This window comes from Corvus brachyrhynchos, unplaced genomic scaffold (genome assembly GCF_000691975.1).
Source record: "Corvus brachyrhynchos isolate BGI_N302 unplaced genomic scaffold, ASM69197v1 scaffold162, whole genome shotgun sequence".
Taxonomy (NCBI): Eukaryota; Metazoa; Chordata; class Aves; order Passeriformes; family Corvidae; genus Corvus; species Corvus brachyrhynchos.
In genome coordinates this window covers 930045-935499 of record NW_008236696.1, presented here as the reverse complement: position 1 = coordinate 935499, position 5455 = coordinate 930045, and the positions used below count along the sequence as shown (strand labels likewise).

The following is a 5455-nucleotide window of genomic DNA, read 5'->3' as shown; positions in this document are numbered from 1 at the left end:
AGTTTGCTGAAACAAATACTGACCTTCAAACAGGGCTATCACTAATATAAATTCCAACCTGAATACAATAAACCTAACCCTTGCCTTTTTTTTTTTCTCCACTACTCTGTTTTCAGGCAGTTTTTCACTCAGATCTCTCCCAGGGGATCTCAGCATCCCTCTTCATCCTTACTGGAGCTTAAGGAGAGCTTTGCTCTGTGGGTTCAGCCCATCAAGAGAAAAAGGAAATGGAAAAGAAAAGCCATTCAGAATAAAGATAAGACAACCTTCCCAGCACCTAGATTGAAGCACTTCTGAAGAGTTCATAAGAAATATCCCCACTTGCCACCTGTTTGCACAAAAATCGGTATTTGGACACCTAAATATTCCACAGCTGCCTTGCTCAGTGATTGTGGAGTCTGCTCCCTCCCCAGTTTGTTCCCAGGAAGACTCCTGGCACTGGCTGTGTCCCGTGGAAGCAGATGCTGTGAGCACCTGGCTCCCCTAGGACCAGACAGCACCAGAGGCAGCAGAAGAAAAGCCGAGCCACACTGTCAAGATATTTTAGCAACTTTGAAACACCCCAGTGGTTTCATACCAGAGGAGAATGCTGTACCCGGGCTGGGTGTTTTGCACCAGCACTTGCAATCCTGAAGCACCTTTTCCTCAGCATTCACTGTGCAGTCCCTCACTTGCCTGCCTCTATTCACCCACTTTTAAAGTAGTGTGAGTGCCCTCACAGCACACATCTACCAACAGTGATGAAGAATGGCTGGCCAGGGTCCTAGCTTTGCCTGGTTTTCTGAAAACTGCAGGAGATTTTTCCTTTCCATTTAATAAGGTTAGATGCAGGAATATTACACATTTTTTCCCCCCCGAGATAAAAAGTCTCTTCTTCTTACATTTAAAACAGTAAGAATTGCACTAGTTATTATAAAAGAAGAAGAAAAAGGCCATGAACCACTTGCTGTTTGGTCCTTCCGTGTAACACCAGTGACGTTGGAAAGAGGAAGCGCCTCGGAGCTGGAGCTGCGCTGGGCGATCCCGCGCTGCCACTGGCGTGTCCTCACCCGCTTATCTCTGCACTTCACCCACTCGTGGGGCATCTGTGCCCCAGAGCAGCGGTGCTGCCTCACAGGTCCTCTCTGAAGGGCTTCAGAGACAGCTGTGTCCACGGCGCAGTGCTGGGATCTCACAGTCTCCCATGGATTAATGCCCAAGCGCAGCATTCACATCGTTCCTGGGGGCTTTGGAGGGAATTCAGTGCCGATCCAGGTAAGTGCTGGCTGGCTGGAGCAGGAGTTTGCTGGAGCTGGCTCAGTGGGGTACTCGATGATGGCATGGCTAATTTTGGGAATTCCACAGACAGCAGGAGAAAGTGATGTGAAGTTGTCCTCTGCCTCGTTGGCTTCATTTCATTCCTGGCTCCAAAGCGTAGTTTTGCTTTAAATGCGGGAGGAACAGCGCTGCCAGGAGATAAGGGTGTTTGGATCTGGGATGGGCAGTTTGCTCACAGCAGCCCTTAGTTTATTAAGTCAATACCGAACACTGAAGTGCAGCTCTGAATCACACCCTGCAGCAGCCTCCGCTCCCCTAAACCAGCCTGGAGATGTTTGGTTATGGGGAGAACCCAAAGACTTGGAAACAGGTATCCTTGGAAGCAGCTTTTCAGTTACACATTAATGCAAATTCCAAGTAAATGCTGGTGATTTGCATAAGGACCTGCCTGGACCTACCAGGAATGGTGATGTGACCCCCAAATAAATGCCAGCCCCTTTACGAGCACAGAAACCTCTGGTGTCCTCAGCTGGAAACTGAGGGCTGTGGAGCAGATGCCAACCAAACCCCTCAAATTCATGTCATCCACCTACATGCAGGAGAGCCAGAAAATTCCAGCAGTGACTTCCTCTGGCTTCTCTGAAAGAACTGAGTATTCAGGTATGCATTAGGGACTGCCAGAAAGCTAAAAAGCAAAGACAGTTAAAGAATAAAGTAAGAGCCAAGCGGCCCATTTATGGGTGTGCATTACCAGCTGCTGTACGTGATACTTACAATTAAGTTGCTGAAGAACTGGTTCTGGGTCAGGTTTATGTTCCCTCAGTAAGTGTGACAGAGGGTGAGATGGGAATCTGGCACTTAGGGCCACTTTCATTTGTAGGTTTAATAAAGACTGACACCTCTGAGGCTGCGTGCCACTGGCTTGCCAGTTTGTCACTGTTCTTCATGTATTTGCTAATAACTGTCAAATCTACAGTGAAACACCGATTGGCAGCTAAGGGGGTGCAAAAACTGGGTGAAATGCAAAACTTGTCAATGTCTTTTCTTTAACTTTTCCCTCTGCTTAAAGAGGACCTGATGGGCTAGCTGGACAAATGGGTGTTTCATTCACATCGGTACAGACCCTCCTGCTGCACATGCTGATCCCAGCCCCACTTGGGACCAGTTACTGCCTTCAGAAAGGCTTCCACGTGAAGGCAACTCATCACGTGCTGTACACTTGGGTGTTTTTATCTGCCCAGCATGCTGAGATTTGTAATGCTCTGCTCTTCCCAGATTTATGGATGGAATTAAAGGAAGGTGAGAATATACCCCCCAGCCGTGCTCTTCTGAGGGCTGTGCAGCTCCTGTGCTGGTGAGTACAAACAGAAATGATTAACTGGACTCTGCCTGGGCTTCATATGTCAGGTTCTGTCTTTCTTTAATTGTTTTGTGGATTTTATTTTTCACTTGTCCTTCCTTTCTCAGTTTTCACCCTATGGCAAAGCCTGGTTTTACATGTTCTACTTGAAGTGTGCAAAACAACTGGAAGTTGGGGGGAGAAAAAGAGGAATGGAGAATTATGCTACTGGTTTTAGTGGAGGGCCTGAGCAAACTGGGAGCAGAGTGTGGGGAACTGGGACTGATGGCAGCTTTGAGTTTGGTCTAAACTCTGGAAAGGCAGCATCCAGCATTTCTGATTGCTTTTTTTGTATGTGTGCTTGGCAAATAGTAAAATTACTTTTTTGAGACCAGCTTTCTCTGCTTCCTGATGGATTTTTGGCAGGAAAAATGAAACCTTTCTTCATGGGCCTTGCATTAGGGGTTAGGATCTGCTCCATCCCATGTTCTCCTTCCCTGTTTTGTGCGGTGCCATGGTGTGTCCAGTGGGTTTTTCCAGCTCATGGTATGTTAAAAGTCTCATGACTCATTCAACCCCATTTTTTTCCTATTGCAATCCATCCAATGCGCCACCACTTAAAAATCCTCCTTCCTGTGGCCTCCCTGCCCCTGGGCTCCCAGCAAGACAGTGTGTGCAGCCTTGGGGGAGTCAGGGTGGTGGCCAGAGGGGACAGAGCCATCCTGGCTGCTAAAACCCATGGCCCCAGCACAGGGACTTCAGCAGAAGCACTCCCTGCTGAGCACATGAAGGAGCAAGGTCTGGGAGCTGCCTCTGGCTCTCCAAACTCCTCTGAGGGAGTCAACTTCTGGTTTACAGGAGTCAGAAGCTGGGGGGACACTAAAGCAACAGTAATCATTGGTGAAACACTGGCTCTCCATCACCAGCAGGATCGAGTACAGTTTTCTAACCAAGTTTTGAACAGCAAAGTTTTGAAACTTATAGCTCAGATAAAAAAGAAAACACATGAAAGCAGCTGCATTACTGATCTCTGGGGGAGAAGTGGCTGTCTCAGAAGGACTGTAGGTGAATTTGGAGCATTTAAGAGCAGAAGCAGCAACTCCCTTATCTTCTCTGACCATCTCTCTACTAGATGCAGTTGCAGTTTGTCCGGATATTTGTAAGTTTTTCAGCATGAATACCAGAATAATCTCTTCTGATCATCTGGTCTGACCTGCAGTGTCAGGCGAATCACAGAATTTACGGTTTCCTTGAACCAGTGTAGCCTTTAGAAGAAGAAGCCTGTCTTTAGTGAAAGCATTTTTAATGATGATGATTTTACTTTACCTGATGAAGGACGGGTTCAATGTTTGGATTCATGTCAAATTCAGCATTGCCTGGTTCAGATTCTGGCATTCAGGTGACATCCAAGAAAGCATTTTCACTTCACAAGAGTAACTTTCCAACAGTATCAACAAGGATGTGAGGAACCTGGAAAGTGGGATATTGCAAATGAATGCAAAGAAGCTCATTCCTGTGATAATCAAATATTAAAGTGATGAGCTAATTCTGAGCATTTTAACAGTGTGAGGGAACAAAGCTAGAGTTTAAATGAAAATATTAAGAACAAATACTCCCACTACTTATAGGCACATGTAAGCTGACAGATTGTTTTAGATGCAGAGCATCACAGAGCTAGTGCCAAGAGAAAATAAGAGTATAGAGAAAAATGTAGCTATAGAAAGATAAGTGTGTTATAGAAAGAGATTTTGTAGTGCCTTCTCTGTATGGGATCATATACAGTCAGAACAGCAATAAAGAAAAATGGTGTTTACTAAAGCTAACAAGAAAAATAAACTCAGGAGAAAGAACATGGAACATTGTGAAAGAAGCAAACAGTGGCTCTGAGGATGAGATACTTGCATACCTTTAAGTAAAACAGGGGGGGAAAAGAAAGTGGAAAGGTTGGAGCAGTGCTGGATCCAGAGACATGAGAGCAATGCAGAGTTGGTGTCATGCTGGGAAGCACAGCATGTCTCAGAAGCAAGTGAGATTTTCACCAGATAATACCAAAATTATGCAATGAGTAGCATAATTCATACCCCCCCCCTTGAAACTTACTTTAAAAATAAAACATTAGGAGGAACTTCAATTCAGAAACTGTTGCTTTTAATGTAAACAAGGGAACATGGGAACCCAGAGTTATAAAATCAGGGGAAAATGACACAGAGAACAGGCACATGAGTAGAGCAGTATTATATCCTTGATAATCAGGGGGCTGGAGCACCTCTGCTCTGGAACCAGGCTAGAGACAGTTGGGGGAGTTCTGCCTGGAGAAGAGAAGGCTCCAGAGAGACCTTGGAGCCCCTTCCTGTGCCTAAAGGGGCTCCAAGAGAGCTGGAGAGGGACTTTGGACAAGGGCGTGGAGTGACAGGACAAGGGGGATTAGATTCATATTGGCAGAGAGTGTATTCAGATTGGTTATTAGGAAAAAAATTTCTTCCCTGTGAGGATGGGGAGGCCCTGGCACAGGGTGCCCAGAGAAGCTGGGGCTGCCCCTGGATCCGTGGAAGTGTCCAAGGCCAGGTTGGACAGGACTTGGAGCAACCTGGGATAGTGGAAGGTGCCCCTGCCCATGGCAGGAATTGGAACAGGATGATCTTTATGATCCCTTCCAACCCGAACCATTCTATGATTCTATGTCCAGAGCAGATTATGAACTTCTACTAAAACTGGAAAAAACACAGCTGCTTAAGTTGCAGCCAGCCCAGCCCTGCAATGAGTAAAACAGTGTTACAGGGGCATCAACCAGCCTCACCTGTGGCTGATCCAACCTCACTTGGGCTGAGTCATAAATACCAGGAAAGGGCTGGTTTGGGA

The 5455-nt window shown here is 46.3% G+C and overlaps 1 protein-coding gene across 1 annotated transcript in view; it reads left to right on the top strand.

Moving 5' to 3' along the window:
- The first annotated feature begins 1049 nt into the window (after positions 1–1049).
- The window catches only part of PLD1 (phospholipase D1), a 74009-nt gene continuing 69603 nt past the window's right edge, over positions 1050–5455 (top strand). The window contains exons 1-2 of the mRNA XM_017726876.1: positions 1050–1254; positions 2533–2611. The gene's annotated coding sequence lies outside the window, so the exon portion shown is untranslated. The remainder of the gene's footprint in view (positions 1255–2532; positions 2612–5455) is intronic.